We start from the raw sequence: 16,829 nt of genomic DNA, 5'->3' as shown, positions 1-16,829 counted from the left end.
GAGAAAGAAAGACTGGCTTTCAGGGGTAATTTAACAAGCAATTTTCTGCCTTCTTCCGCCTCTGAAAGTCTTAAGGCTGAGCTTCCTAGGCTGGCCCACAAGTAGTCATTGTCAGAAGCATCTAATTCCTCTCCAGGAAATGCACATGAAAAATGATCACCTCCCTATATGAACATAACCCTTAGCGCCACCATGTCACCCACGCCGTGATTTCTCCCAATCAGCTCTTCTCTCCAACAGGACTGCAGTTGCTGGTCTGCATGTGTCCCCCAGTGATTTCAGTCCCACATCTCCTCGTGCTCCTTCTCTTCTCAGTTAACCTTGTGCTCCAAGCTCATCACGTCAGTCCTTCTGGACAGCTCCCTCTCTCATTCTCCACAAAACAAAATCACTGTGCTTGCCCAGCTGTCCTGGTCTAGCAGTCTGTTAGTGCACTCAGAAAAGGAAGTGAGAGGCTTAGTCTGTTTTTTATTAAAAGTTAAATCATGATGTGTCCTCCTGATTCCCTCTTTATCTCTAGGTGCTTATGAACTGTGCTGGTAATTCACATGTGTTTTTCCGTTCTATCAACTTAAGCGATTTGACCCATTCCTGTCAGTAATAGTGTCCACTAAAGCAGAAATTCTCCATTTTGGATCCATACCTCCCCTGGGGTGCTATTTTCCAGCAGCACTGGACAGTAAGCAAATGTGGTTTTAAAAAGTCCTTGGTGACAATGACCTGACTCCACCCTTGCCACTGCGCTGCCTCCTATGGAGATATTCTCTCTCATCCTCCTCTCTCCAGTAGAAAATATCTGGGTTTAGCATGTGGCCAGAAGTTGGCTTAAAATATGTGCCAAACCTCATAGTTTCTGGGGCTCACAGAAACTGGGAGCTCCTCCCCTTTTAAGCTTTGTAGTGACTTATGTGTTTCTATTTTTTTTTATTTTTTTATTTATTTAATTTATTTTTTTTATTTTTTTATTTTATTCTTATGTTAATCCCCATACATTACATCATTAGTTTTAGATGAAGTGTTCCATGATTCATTGTTTGTGCACAACACCCAGTGCTCCATGCAGAATGTGCCCTCCTCAATACCCACCACCAGGCTAACCCATCCTCCCACCCCCCTCCCCTCTAGAACCCTCAGTTTGTTTTTCAGAGTCTATCGTCTCTCATGGTTCGTCTACCCCTCCGATTTCCCCCGCTTCATTCTTCCCCTCCCGCTACCTTCTTCTTCTTCTTTTTTTTTTCTTAACATATATTGCATTATTTGTTTCAGAGGTACAGATCTGAGATTCAACAGTCTTGCACAATTCACAGCACTTACTAGAGCACACACCCTCCCCAGTGTCCATCACCCAGTCACCCCATCCCTCCCACCCCACCCCCCACTCCAACAACACTCAGTTTGTTTCCTGCGATTAAGAATTCCTCATATCAGTGAGATCATATGATACATGTCTTTCTCTGTTTGACTTATTTCACTCAACATAATACCCTCCAGTTCCATCCACGTCGTTGCAAATGGCAAGATCTCATTCCTTTTGATGGCTGCATAATATTCCATTGTATATATATACCACATCTTCTTTATCCATTCATCTGTCGATGGACATCTTGGCTCTTTCCACAGTTTGGCTATTGTGGACATTGCTGCTATAAACATCGGGGTGCACGTACCCCTTCGGATCCCTACTTTTGTATCTTTGGGGTAAATACCCAGTAGTGCAATTGCTGGATCATAGGGTAGCTCTATTTTCAACTTTTTGAGGAACCTCCATACAGTTTTCCAGAGTGGCTGCACCAGCTTGCATTCCCACCAACAGTGTAGGAGGGTTCCCCTTTCTCCGCATCCCCGCCAACATCTGTCGTTTCCTGACTTGTTAATTTTAGCCATTCTGATTGGTGTGAGGTGGTATCTCATTGAGGTTTTGATTTGGATTTCCCTGATGCCGAGCGATATTGAGCACTTTTTCATGTGTCTGTTGGCCATTTGGATGTCTTCTTTGGAAAAATGTCTGTTCATGTCTTCTGCCCATTTCTTAATTGGATTCTTTGTTCTTTGGGTGTTGAGTTTGATGAGTTCTTTATAGATTTTGGATACTAGCCCTTTATCTGATATGTCATTTGCAAATATCTTCTCCCATTCTGTCGGTTGTCTTTTGGTTTTGTTGACTGTTTCCTTTGCTGTGCAAAAGCTTTTTATCTTGATGAAGTCCCAATAGTTCATTTTTGCCCTTGCTTCCCTTGCCTTTGGCGATGTTTCTAGGAAGAAGTTGCTTCGGCTGAGGTCAAAGAGGTTGCTGCCTGTGTTCTCCTTTAGGATTTGGATGGACTCCTGTCTCACATTGAGGTCTTTCAACCATTTGGAGTCTATTTTTGTGTGTGGTGTAAGAAAATGGTCCAGTTTCATTCTTCTGCATGTGGCTATCCAATTTTCCCAACACCATTTGTTGAAGAGACTGTCTTTGTTCCATTGGACATTCTTTCCTGCTTTGTCGAAGATTAGTTGACCATAGAGTTAAGGGTCCATTTCTGGGCTCTCTATTCTCTTCCATTGATTTGTGTGTCTGTTTTTGTGCCAGTACCATGCTGTCTTGATGATGACAGCTTTGTAATAGAGCTTGAAGTCCAGAATTGTGATGCCGCCGGCTTTGCTTTTCTTTTTCAATATTCCTCTGGCTATGCGGGGTCTTTTCTGGTTCCATACAAATTTTAGGATTATTTGTTCCATTTCTTTGAAAAAAGTGGATGGTATTTTGATGGGGATTGCATTGAATGTGTAGATTGCTCTAGGTAGCATTGACATCTTCACAATATTTGTTCTTCCAATCCATGAGCATGGAACGTTTTTCCATTTCTTTGTGTCTTCCTCAATTTCTTTCATGAGTATTTTATAGTTTTCTGAGTACAGATCCTTTGTCTCTTTGGTTAGATTTATTCCTAGGTATCTTATGGTTTTGGGTGCAATTGTAAATGGGATCGACTCTTTAATTTCTCTTTCTTCTGTCTTGTTGTTGGTGTATAGGAATGCCACTGACTTCTGTGCATTGATTTTATATCCTGCCACTTTACTGAATTCCTGTATGAGTTCTAGCAGTTTTGGGGTGGAGTCTTTTGGGTTTTCCACATAAAGTATCATATCATCTGCAAAGAGTGAGAGTTTGACTTCTTCTTTGCCAATTTGGATGCCTTTGATTTCTTTTTGTTGTCTGATTGCTGTGGCTAGGACTTCCAATACTATGTTGAATAGCAGTGGTGATAGTGGACATCCCTGCCGCGTTCCTGACCTTAGGGGGAAAGCTCTCAGTTTTTCCCCATTGAGAATAATATTTGCTGTAGGTTTTTCATAGATGGCTTTTATGATATTGAGGTATGTACCCTCTATCCCTATACTCTGAAGAGTTTTGATCAAGAAAGGATGCTGTACTTTGTCAAAAGCTTTTTCTGCATCTATTGAGAGGATCATATGATTCTTGTTCTTTCTTTTGTTAATGTATTGTATCACATTGATTGATTTGCGGATGTTGAACCAACCTTGCAGCCCAGGGATAAATCCCACTTGGTCATGGTGAATAATCCTTTTAATGTACTGTTGGATCCTATTGGCTAGTATTTTGGTGAGAATTTTTGCATCCATGTTCATCAGGGATATTGGTCTGTAATTCTCCTTTTTGATGGGGTCTTTGTCTGGTTTGGGGATCAAGGTAATGCTGGCCTCATAAAATGAGTTTGGAAGTTTTCCTTCCGTTTCTATTTTTTGGAACAGTTTCAGAAGAATAGGTATTAATTCTTCTTGAAATGTTTGGTAGAATTCCCCTGGGAAGCCATCTGGCCCTGGGCTTTTGTTTTTTGGGAGATTTTTGATGAGTGCTTCAATTTCCTTAGTGGTTATAGGTCTGTTCAGGTTTTCTATTTCATCCTGGTTCAGTTTTGGTAGTTGATACATCTCTAGGAATGCCTCCATCTCTTCCAGGTTATCTAATTTGCTGGCATAGAGTTGCTCATAATATGTTCTTAGAATTGTTTGTATTTCTTTGGTGTTGGTTGTGATCTCTCCTCTTTCATTCATGATTTTGTTGATTTGGGTCATTTCTCTTCTCTTTTTGATAAGTCTGGCCAGGGGTTTATCAATCTTGTTAATTCTTTCAAAGAACCAGCTCCTAGTTTCGTTGATCTGTTCTACTGTTCTTTTAGTTTCTATTTCATTGATTTCTGCTCTGATCTTTATTATTTCTCTTCTCCTGCTGGGTTTAGGCTTTATTTGCTGTTCTTTCTCCAGCTCCTTTAGGTGTAGGGTTAGGTTGTGTACTTGAGACCTTTCTTGTTTCTTGAGAAAGGCTTGTATTGCTATATACTTTCCTCTTAGGACTGCCTTTGCTGCATCCCAAAGATTTTGAATAGTTGTGTTTTCATTTTCATTGGTTTCCATGTATTTTTTTAATTCTTTAATTTCCTGGTTGACCCATTCATTCTTCAGTAGGATGCTCTTTAGCCTCCATGTATTTGAGTTCTTTCCGACTTTCCTCTTGTGATTGAGTTCTAGTTTCAAAGCATTGTGGTCTGAAAATAGGCAGGGAATGATCCCAATCTTTTGGTACCGGCTGAGACCTGATTTATGACCTAGGATGTGATCTGTTCTGGAGAATGTTCCATGGGCACTAGAGAAGAATGTGTATTCCGTTGCTTTGGGGTGGAATGTTCTGAATATGTCTGTGAAGTCCATTTGGTCCAGTGTGTCATTTAAAGTCTTTATTTCCTTGTTGATCTTTTGCTTAGACGATCTGTCCATTTCAGTGAGGGGGATGTTAAAGTCCCCCACTATTGTTGTATTGTTGTCGATGTGTTTCTTTGCTTTTGTTATTAATTGCCTTATATAACTGGCTGCTCCCATGTTAGGAGCATAGATATTTACAATTGTTAAATCTTCTTGTTGGATAGATCCTTTAAGTATGATATAGTGTCCTTCCTCATCTCTTATTACAGTCTTTGGTTTAAAATCTAATTTGTCTGATATAAGGATTGCCACCCCAGCTTTCTTTTGGTGTCCATTAGCATGGTAAATGGTTTTCCACCCCCTCACTTTCAATCTGGGGGTGTCTTTGGTTCTAAAATGAGTCTCTTGCAGACAGCATATCGATGGGTCTTGTTTTTTAATCCAGTCTGTTAGCCTGTGTCTTTTGATTGGGGCATTGAGCCCATTTACATTCAGGGTAACTATTGAAAGATAGGAATTTAGTGCCATTGTATTGCCTGTAAGGTGACTGTTACTGTATATTGTCTGTGTTCCTTTCTGGTCTGTGTTGCTTTTAGGCTCTCTCTTTGCTTAGAGGACCCCTTTCAAGATTTCTTGTAGGGCTGGTTTTGTGTTTGCAAATTCCTTTAGTTTTCGTTTGTCCTGGAAGCTTTTTATCTCTCCTTCAATTTTCAATGACAGCCTAGCTGGATAGAGTATTCTTGGCTGCATATTTTTCTCATTTAGTGCTCTGAATATATCCTGCCAGTCCTTTCTGGCCTGCCAGGTCTCTGTGGATAGGTCTGTTGCCAATCTAATGTTTCTACCCTTGTAGGTTACATATGTCTTCTCCCGAGCTGCTTTCAGGATTTTCTCTTTGTCTATGAGACTGGTAAGTTTTACTATTAGATGTCGGGGAGTTGACCTATTTTTATTGATTTTGAGAGGGGTTCTCTGTGCTTCCTGGATTTTCATGCCTGTTTCTTTCCCCAAATTAGGGAAGTTCTCTGTTATAATTTGCTCCATTATACCTTCTGGCCCTCTCTCTCTTTCTTCTTCTTCTGGGATCCCAATTATTCTAATGTTGTTTCGTCTTATGGTATCGCTTATGTCTCGAATTCTGCCCTCGTGATCCAGTAGTTGTTTATCTCTCTTTTTCTCAGCTTCTTTATTTTCCATCATTTCATCTTCTATATTACTGATTCTCTCTTCTGCCTCATTTATTCTAGCAGTTAGCACCCCCATTTTTGACTGCACCTCATTAATAGCCTTTTTGATTGCTACTTGGTTGGATTTTAGCTCTTTTACTTCTCCAGAAAGGGTTTCTCTAATAACTTCCATATTTTTTTCAAGCCCAGCTAGTATCTTTAAAGTGATGATTCTGAACTCTAGATCTGACATCGTACTAATGTCCGTATTGAGTAGGTCCCTGGCAGTCGGTACTACCTCTTGTTCTTTTTGTTGAGGTGATTTTTTCCGTCTCGTCATTTTGTGCAGAGGAGAATAGATTAATGAGAGAACAAAATGTTAGCAGAGTAACCACGTCCCCAGAACATATACTTTAAACAAATCAGAAAAGACCTGAAGCAGTGGGATAAGAAAGGGAAAGAGAGAAAAAAGAAAAAGAAAAAAAAAGAAAAAGAAAAAGATAAAGATAAAAACAAAAACAAACAAAACAAAACAACAACAACAAAAGAAAAACCAGAATGTGATCAAATATGATCTATATGGTATATAGATCAGCCACACAGTAGATTTGGGGTGTATTTTGGTCTTTTAGAAGAAAGTGCCTCCCAAAATTTTAAAGAAAGAAAAACTTATATATGTACAAAAATAAGGGTTGATATGATGAAGGGATGGAATATGACTGTAAAAATGGAAATTATAAAAAATGTTATAAAAGGAATTGATAAGAAGTTGCTTGAAAAAAGAAAGAAGAGGATTTAAAAAAAGAAAAAAGAAAAAGAGAAAAAAAAGGGAGAGGATGTGATCAGGCAGGGGAATAGAAAACACCATATACTAGAGATTTAGGGTATATTTTAATCTGTTAGAAGAAACTATCACAAAATTTTAAAGAGAGAACAACTTATATATATAAGCTAAAAATATGGGTAACTACTATGAAGGGATAGAATATGACTCTAAAAATGAAAAATAAAAATGTTTTTTTTTTTTTAAAGGGGATTGATAAGATGTTGGTTGAAAAAGGGAAAAAGAAAAATTCAAAAAGAAATAAAAAGACAAAAAAGACAGTTAAAAAAAATTAACTTTAAAAGACTAAAGAATCATGGTAAAAAAGCCGTGAATTCTATGTGCAGTAGTCCCCTAGCGCTGGAGTTCTGCCGTTCTCATTGATCGGTAAACTTGGTCTTGGCTGGCGGTTCTCGCTGATCTTCTGGGGAGGGGCCTGTTGCCGTGGTTTCCAAATGTCTCTGCCGGAGGCGGAATTGCCCCGCCCTTGCCCCCTCCCGGCTAAGTAATCTGCTCGGGTTTGCTCTCCGGGGCTTTTGTTCCCTGCGAGCTTTCCGTACAGCTTTGGAGGCGGAGAGCGAAAATGGCGGCCTCCCAATCTCCGCCCCGGAGGAGCCGAGAACTCGGGGCCCCGCTCCTCAGTGAGCCCCCAGAGAAAAGCCGTCAGTGACTCCCGTCTCCCCGGTCTCCGGCCGCACTCCGTGCTCGCCCGGCCTGTGACCGCGCATTTCTATCTCTGGCACCCGACCCCGGGTGGAGTCTCCAAACCCAGCAGATCCCTGCGGTGCACTCCCGCGCAGCTCCTCCCGGGGGAGGAAGGTGAGTCTCCCCGGATCTGCCGCTTGTTGGGTCCCTGCTGGAGGAGCAGGGGCCGACTGTGCCGCGGATCACGGTTTATGGCCACCCCGAGCTGAGAGCCCGCGCCTGGGCTCCGCCTCTGCAGCCGGCTTCCCTGCTCCGATACCTGGGAGCTCTGCCGCACTCAGGCACCCCCGGTCTTTCTGTGACCCCGAGGGTCCTGAGACCACACTGTCCCGGAGGGTTCCACCCCCCGCTTAGCCACCAGAGTGACGTCCCTCGGCGGAGCAGACTTTTAAAAGTTCCGATTTTGTGCTCCGCGGCTCGATCACTTGCCAGAAGCGGCCGACGGAGGCCCCTCCCCCGCCGTCTATCCTCCCGAATATCGCCTCGGATTCACTTCTCCAAACGTCCTACCTTCCAGAAAGTGGTCGCTTTTCTGATGAGAGAGTTGTTGCTCTTCTTTTCTTCGATCTCCTGTTGAGTTTGTAGGTGTTCAGAATGGTTTGATCCCTATCCAGCTGAATTCCTGAGAGGAGACGAAATCCAGGTCTCCTACTCCTCCGCCATCTTGCTCCGCCCCCGACTTATGTGTTTCTTCTAGTCATGCAACTACCTACCGTGTCCTCTGCATCTGCACCTGAACAGCTAACAATTGAATATCACACACCCTGACAGCTAACAGCGCACATAAAATGTATGATCGTGAATCTCGAATGAGCATCTAACAATATAGGACGCTTCCAATATACCTCCACAGCAGAGTCACTTTCCTACCCTTAGAGACAACTATCTGACATCTCCTCTCTCCCCAAATCCTCTCATCCTCCATTGGTCTCACCTCATACTTCATGGAGAAAAGAGACACCATCATGTATTTCACCTTGTCTTACCCTTAATCTCAACAAATTACCTGTAAATGTGGCCATATCCCCTTCTTTCCCTTGACTTAGGGTGGAAGATGTGTCTCTGTTTCTATTTAAGATAATCATATCCTCCATCTTTTTAAAGACTTCATTTTTAAAATCATTTCTATTTTGCATCATTAATTCTCCTTTTTGCTGGATCATTCTCTTCAACAAACATGCCTTTATATCACTAACTTAAGTCCCCTTCTCTTGATTTTCCATCTCTCATCAACTATTGCTCATTCTGGCTGGAATTCACAGTAAAACTCCTGACAGACTTTCATGCAGTCATTGGCCCCCCTTTTCCACTTCCCATCTTCTCCTCAACCGATTTTGGTTGAGCTCTCATCAAAGTGATCACAGGTATAGCACAGATATGGCCAAGTCTTTGATGACTTCCATCTTGCCATATCCAATGGTGACTTTTCAGTTTCCAGTTTATTGAAACCCTCTCTAGTATTTCATCACTACATCTTTCTTGAAATACTTTCTTCACTTTTGTCTTAGAAAAACTGAAATAGTCTTGTTTTCCTCTTATTTCACCAACCTACCCATTTCTTTCTCTTTTCCCATCTCTTCCTTTTTTAGGCCACTGAATGCTTTAATGCTCCAGAGCTATTATGGACTGCAGGCTTTGTTTCCCCTCCAAATGCACATGTTGAAACTCTAACCTCCAACAGAATGGAATTAGGAGGTGAGGCCCTTGAGAAGTAATCAGATCATGAAGGTGGAAACCCCATAATGGGAATAATGTCCATATAGGAAGAGGAAGAGAGCTTGCTACCTTTTTCTGCCATATGAGGTTACAAAAGAAGATTGTTATCTATAAACCAGCAAGAGTGTCTTCACCAGAACCTAACCATGCAATCACCCTGATCTCGAACTTCCAGCTCCCAGAACTATGAGAAATAAGTGTATGTTATTCTAGTCACTCAGTCTATGGTAATTTGTTATAGCATCCTGAGCTAAGACAAGGACCCAATTCTTGGCTTTCTTATCTGTCTACAGTCATCTAATAATATGGTTGCAAATACATGTACATATTTGAAATATGAATATCAAGTATTGATATGAATATCATTATGGATATATTTGAAAATAAAATATGAATATCATACATTTATTCATGACTTCCAAACTTATATCTTCAGTCCAGATTTTTCTCAATCACCACCCTTACCCACTGACTTTAAACATGTATATTTAACTGCTTAGATGAGATGTCCATTTGAATGTGTAATAAACATCCTACTTTAATTGCCAAAGCAAACTTGGTTCCTTACCCTCTCCCACTGATTAAATAATTGTGTGCCTCACAAGCTTTCCCCATCTCAGTAAAAATCATTATCCATTGGTTCACCAAACCTAGGAATCATCCTTAATTCCTCTCACATTTACTCAGTGATAATTTCTGTAGATAATTTCCAAATTATCTCTAACCCAACCACCTCTCACCATCTTCATGCTATAATGCTAGTCTAAGCCATCATCATACCAGGTCTTCACTATTATATTGGTTTCCTAGGGCTGCCATAACAAAATACCATAAACTGGGTGGCTTGAACAACAGAATTTTATTATCTTACAGTTTTGGAAGCTAGAAGTCCAAGATCAAGGTGTGGGAAGGGTTGGTTCCCTCTGAAGGCTATGAGAGAATGCCTCTCACCTAGATTCTGGTGGTTGCTGGCAATCTCCGGCATTCCTTGGTTTGTAGAAGCATCACACAAATCTCTGCCTTCATCTTCACGTAGTGTTCTCTTGGTGTGCATCCCTATCTCCAAATTTCCCCTTTTTATAACGACACCAGCCATCTTAGGGCCCATCCTAATGACCTCATTTTAACTCGATTACCTTTGTAAAGACCTTATCTCCAAAAAGATCATATTCTGATGTACCAGGGGTTAGGACTTCAACATATGAATTGGGGGTGGGGGAAACATAATCAATCCATAACAACTGTTAAAACAGTTTCCTATCTGGTCTTTTTGACTGCTCGCTTGTCCCCTTATTGTCTATTATCCACACAGTGAGATAGTTATCTTTCTAAAATGTAAATCAGACCATGTCACTCCCCCTGCCTTAAACCCTTCCCACTGTAACAAGAATAAAATCTTCTCATCATGGCCTTTCAAGATCTAGTCCTAGCTCTTGGACTGCATCACCCTCTACTCTCCCATGGTTCACTGGGCTGCAGACATCTAGCCTTTCTTGTGTGCCTGAAATCCTCCAAGCTCATTTTTCCCTCAGGACATTTGAATTTGCTGCTTTTACAGTTAGAGTCACAAAACTACCTCCTTCTGGTCATTAAAGTCTCTATTTAAGTACGACTTTGTCAAAGACCTTCCCTAACCATCTTGGCTACAGTGAAATCGCCCCTCTCAGTCATCTATCATATAACCCTATTTTGTCACTTCTAAGTGCCCAGGATAATCTTATTTCTTTATATATTCTTTAGTGCAGTAGAATAAAAGCTCTGTGAGGGCATGAACTATCTTCCTCACCCTTGTGTTTTCATTTCTTTTAGCATGGCATATATAGCAGCCACTCAATAAATATTTGCTCACTGACTAATCAGGTCCTTCTAGATGTTTCTTAGTAATCATATGTGCAGTTCTTTTAGTAGTTAGGACTATAATTTGTCTGGAACTAGAAATGTTAATTCATCTACTGAAGGTCAATGGTGTCTCACTGAGTCCTCCCAAATCTTAGACCACACATCAGGTCAACATTGTCATGTACTAAGCACCTGTATGTTTTATCAAGTGGAAGATGAATCTTATGCATACTGTCTGAAGAACATCCTCTTTGAATAGAGAAATTGGAAGCAAAGGAAACTCCAAACAGTTCTGTTTCGTCTTAGTTCTTTGCTAATATTATTTGCCACAGACAGAAATTTTCCCCTTCCCTTGTCCTTGCACATTATTTTGCAGAGAAGCCATTTTTATGTTTCCTACATTTCTCCTTTTTAAACAAATCCCTGTTCAGTCTATGATTAAGAATTTCCAGTAATTGCTACACTTTCATGCCTCTCTTTTGTGATAAAGTTCCCAGTTGCGAAGCTCTGGGACCCTGATGCAGTCTCATTTACTCTTTAGCTGATTCTTCATTTTCTTATTGCAGTCACTTGTGATGGTAGCATCAGAATTTGGCATTTTATTTCTTTCATCTCTCTTGATCTGTACTTGAAGAGTCCCTGGATACAATATCATGTCTGCCTTTTTCTTCCCCAAACATTCTGAAATCTGATACTTGAATTTCTAGGATATGTATGTGACTATCCTCTTCTCTTGCTTTTTTGGATCCTGGGATAACAGGATTGTTCACTTTCTGTAATTTCATCACTGGTGGCTAGCTCCCCATCATGTCCGGGAGATATGTTCAGGAAAGAGAAGATCTCTTCCTGCTATCTGCCATCCTGTCACTCACCAATGCGTCCACTGTGTGACATGCTTTTCTGTGGCCAGTACCCTATTCCGATGTAGATGCCTGTGGACCTTTCTTTTTGTTCCAGAGAAGTTTAGTAGAAAAGGTGTGGGCTAGGGGTTTAAGGGACCAGCATTCTGTTACCATCATTTACTACCTCTGTGACTTTAGATGAGTCATTCATCTGCTGTGAGTCACTGCTTTCTCTTCTATGAAATGGAATAAGAATTCTTGTTACATCTCACAGTTGGCAAGACCACTTGAAATAATGTGTATAGAAATACTAGGAAAGCTATGAAGTAGAGCTCTTACACTACTGTAAATCCAGGCTGCTGGTTTATTTTGCTTATTGTATTGCCTTTTTTGGGGGGGGAGGGGGCAACATTTAAAACTGTGGATACCTTAAAAGGAATCCAGAACTCTAGCTTCCCTTGAACATTCAAAAGGTCAGGTCCTACCTGGCATTCCAACATGACAACAATAAGCAGGATTGGAGAAGTGGATGACCCTCCAGATGGGCAGAGCCTGTGATTTGACACACTCTGCTATGACTTCCATCTGGTCCCTTCACATATTCACTCTGTGATCACCCCATTCTAAAGTCTGTTCTCTGGGTGTGTTGAAGAGAATCCTTTACGAATACCAAGGGCAGAACACAATATTAAAAGTAAGAGGGTTGGGAAATCCAGTAGTATATTTAAAATAAGTTTAAAATCCCTCATTTTGGGACGCCTGGGTGGCTCAGTCAATTAAGCGTCTGCCTTCAGCTCAAATCATGATCCCAGGGTCCCGGGGTTGAGCCCCGCATAGGGCTCCCTGCTCAGCGGGGAGTCGCTTCTCCCTCTCCCTTTGCCTGCTGCTCCCCCTGCTCATGCTCTTTCTATGTATTAAATAAATAAATAAATAAGTAAGTAAGTAAGTAAGTAAGTAAGTAAGTAAAAGTAAGTGGGTCGTGAGATTTGTAGAACAGCAATGATGCCATTATGTGATATTTCTTAGTGCAAATTTGGTCACCTTCAACTACCTCCAAATCACTACTTAGCTGTGCTATTTCTGGAGTAAGACTTGTAAAATAGGGTGGTTTCTATCACAGGTATTAATTATAAATATTAATTTTTTTTCTTAAAATGATGTTAAATATATTAAAGCCAAACCAGAAAGGATGAAAGAAAGGGAAAATTTATGCTCTTAAGAAAAGATGAAGATAGAACATCTCTAAACCTGGCTAGCTAAAATAAATAAAAATGTGGCATTTTTGTGTCTAAACCGGGGTTCAGGCTGGCATATGTAAACCAAATTGACCAGTTCTTATGGCCAAGGATGGTGTGCCTTTAATTTTGTATAAGTTTTCCTGCATGTCATCTAAGATGTATATGTAGCTGGGCTTTCTCTCTAGAGCTGATGGTTGAAGAATTCTACATTGAAATCATATTATCTCAATGTTCTTTGTAAAGTGTATCCATTGTTAAAGTAGTAATATAGGCATGAAGCAAATTAGACCGTAAATGTGAATTTCAGACAAGGAAATGCCACCTGGAGCTAGAATGAAAGGAGAAAAAGGTCTCTTAACGTCTTCCTCGGCCATTTTCACTGTGATTGGTGGATTTTCACTGGACTTCCTCTCTGCCTGCTTGTCCCTCCCAGAACATGAGGGGTCTCTGCAGAAACTTCTTTAAGGATGTGCCATTTCTCTGTGCTGCTGTTTTGAGGTCTGACAGCTCAGTTTGAAAAAGTACCCCTTATGCTGAAGACTTTCAGTGGGTGTACTTGGCTTTTTTTCTTTGTCGCTCAAACTCTTCATTGGAAAGCCCATATGAACATAGCTTGCTCCTATGTATTTCTCCATGGGGGGTAATATGAACTGAGATTAGACTCGTGTGGCATTCACGTAGCTCTAAATTTTCTTTCCTCTTTTTGCTTCCACCAATACGGGGTTGTCTCTGCCGTTATTTCTGACTCATTCTTTCCAGCATGTGTTTACTACGCCCGTATACCATTGATACACAGTTCCTTCACTTTATATGCCCATTTCAAATAACAGGTTGTGGTTTTTCCTGGTTTTTGCCAGACTTGGAAAAAAAGACGTTAAAAGAGACTTTATTTTTTCCATCATATTCATAAAAAGGAAAAAGAACAATATCCTCACTGATTACAAAAATTATGTGAATTTCCTGTGTACTCTTTCGGTTGGTTTGTTTTTGGCAGATGTTAATGCCACAGGGACAGTAGCTTGTGTAGCAATAAACTACTAGATACAAGTTAACATTTAGCAGTTCTATTTTTCACTGTTAGAATTAGATTAAGCACAATCTAGTAATTAAGTCTGAAATTTGTTATTTCATCTTGTTACAAATAATTTGCAGTGTTCAACTGTTTGAAACATTGCTTGTGATTTAAGCAAGTGGATGAATATTTGTTAGAAGCAAAATTTAGTAGTTCTGAATCCAGGTCAAGAAGCTATTAAATAGGCAGAAATTGAAATAAATTGTTGCTTGATTTCAGATGCCTTTAATAGAATCTCAAGTGAATACTGAATTTCTCAAATGGTTATGCACTTACTTCTGTAGATGGAAAAATGGAAGTAACAAGGGAAGGAGGGAAGGAAGGGAGGAAGTGGAAGGGAGAAAAAGGAGGAAGCAAAGGTGAAGGGGAGGAGGGGAGAGAAAGAAGGAAGGGAGGGAGAGAGAAAAGGGAGAGAGAGGGAAGAAAGAAAGAAAGAAAGAAAGAAAGAAAGAAAGAAAGAAAGAAAGAAAGAAAGAAAGAAAGAAAAAAGGAAGAAAGAAAGGAAGAGAGAGAGAAAGAAAGAAGAAAAGACATGTTCTTTGAATGATGGCTTTATTTAATGAAAAATAATTCTTCTGTAATATTATCTTGTAATGCTCATGAGATTGCACTTCCTGCATTTTACTATGATTGTTTCTTAATTGTTCATCTTCACTCAATTCTAAAGTTTGTGTGGATGGGAATCATGTCTTTCTTGATTGTTGTAATCCCTGCACAATGTTTGGCATGGAGAAGTTGCTATAAATCTATGCCTATTTATATGTATCTATATGTCTATAGCTAATATCTATATTTATATCTACATTCAAAGATGACATCAATTCCTGTTCATATAGTCCTAAAATTATTATTTTTTACATTGGCAAAACGATAGAATGCATGGACCATGTAGAGCAGTCTTTCAGTTGTGTACTCCAAGAATCCAGCAATACCATAAACAGGTTGAACACTGACCTTGGCCACTTCTTTCCTAACTCTCCTGAAATCTCAGCCTTTTGAATCTTTGCCATGCATGAGAACACAATGAAGAAAAGCATGCCAAGGAAAGAAGGAATATAGGTGAGTTTTTGTCTGAGACTCTCTAGGGAGCTCTTAAAAATATGGATTCCCAGGCCCCAGCCCAAAACTTTCAATTGACAGGGGGTGATGCCCAGAAGATCGGTATTTAAAAGCTTCAGCCTGGGTTGAAAAACAACTATTTAGTGGGACAAATCAACCTACTCTAGTTGGGCAAGTTCCCAAGTGGGGACAGTGGTGGCATGGCTCACTTAACGCTACCACTGTTATATGGTGACGTCCACTAGGAAAGCCCCACCAGCACTGCAGTCCTCTACACATCCACTTCTTTGCTCCTAGCCCACTCTGGTCCTCCAGAGTGGACTGGGACTGGGGATGGAAGAGAAGGTGGAGGGACTGATGGAGAACAGACCTTGCCTAGGTGGCTGGATTTGGCCATTAGTACATGTTTTGAAACAACATGCATTGAGCCACCATTAAACGAATACTTGTTGAGAACCCACTGCATCCCTAGGCCTGTGAATGCAGCAGTGAACAAGACCAACCAAGGCCCTGGTCTCATGGAACTTACATTCTGGGTGCAAGGCAGAGAATAGAAAACAGATGTACCAATGTCATTGATATCAATGAGATGAAAATCAAAGCAGGGTCAAGAGTAGAGAGTGATGGGGACAGAAAAAAGCCTAGACTGGGTGGCCAAAGAGGGCAGCTGTGAGGAGGTGGTGTTTGAGCTGAGACCTCAAAGAAGAGAAGGAGTTAAGGTGGGAACCATATGGGAGCTGAGAGAACAGAAAGGAAAGAGCCTCTGGATTGGGGATGTCCTCAGCATATCCAAAAATAGAAAGTCCTTGGGTTTGGAATGGAGCAGGTCATCTCAGAGGCCATGAGGAGTCTACAGTGTATCTCAAGAGTGATTCAAAGTCCCTGGAGAATTTTGAGCAGGAGATGGACTCAATCTAATTTTGTTTTTTAAAAAGATTACTCTGCTGCCGTTGAGGAATATGGGCTCGGGGTGCTAAGAGTAAAAGAAGGGCCACCAGCCGGGAAGCCACTGCAGTCATCCAAGTACATGACAGTGGTTTATATTAAGATAGATTGTGGAAGAGGGAGAAACAACAAGATTCAGGGTATATTTGAAAGTGGAGTGGTGAAGACCTGCTGATGAAGATGATGTTGGGATAAGAGAAAGAGATGATTCAACTCTGTCACATGGTTGTAAGTACTAAATATCTGTAAAATGAATCCTGAATGCTTAGAACATAGTCAAAGATGTGGGAAGCACTAAAAAAATCTTAGCTATCATTAAACATATAAGTGAGTTTGTTGAATGGATAATTGGGTATTTAAGTTTGCAGCCCAGTGGGGAGGGTGGAGATGCACGTTTGGGAGTTACCAGGATTTGGTGGCATTTAAAACCCCTGGTCTGGATGAAATCTTTAAGGGGATGAGTATGGAATAAGAAGACTGACAGTAGAGCCCTGGGTCACTTCGACATAGACTTGAGAGCAGAGAAGAAGAGGAGACCGGAGGAAAAAGGAGAAGAAAGGAGGGGCACCTGGTGGCTCAGTTGGTTAAGCGTCTGCCTTCGGCTCAGGTCATGGTCCCAGGGTCCTGGGATCGAGGGTCCTGGGCTGGAGCCCCACATCGCGGTCCCTGCTCAGTGGGGAGTCTGCTTCTCCCTCTGCCTGCCACTTCCCCTGCTTGTGT

The 16,829-nt window shown here is 40.9% G+C and overlaps 1 protein-coding gene across 1 annotated transcript in view; it reads left to right on the top strand.

Annotated features, from left to right (window-relative positions):
* The window catches only part of CORIN (corin, serine peptidase), a 201,733-nt gene that overhangs the window by 179,057 nt on the left and 5,847 nt on the right, over positions 1–16,829 (top strand). The window lies entirely within an intron of this gene.

Source organism: Mirounga angustirostris, unplaced genomic scaffold, assembly GCF_029215605.1.
Source record: "Mirounga angustirostris isolate CCGP_5_RB_7025 unplaced genomic scaffold, mMirAng1.0.hap1 SCAF_2, whole genome shotgun sequence".
NCBI lineage: Eukaryota > Metazoa > Chordata > Mammalia > Carnivora > Phocidae > Mirounga > Mirounga angustirostris.
This window is presented reverse-complemented; position numbering and strand designations above follow the sequence as displayed.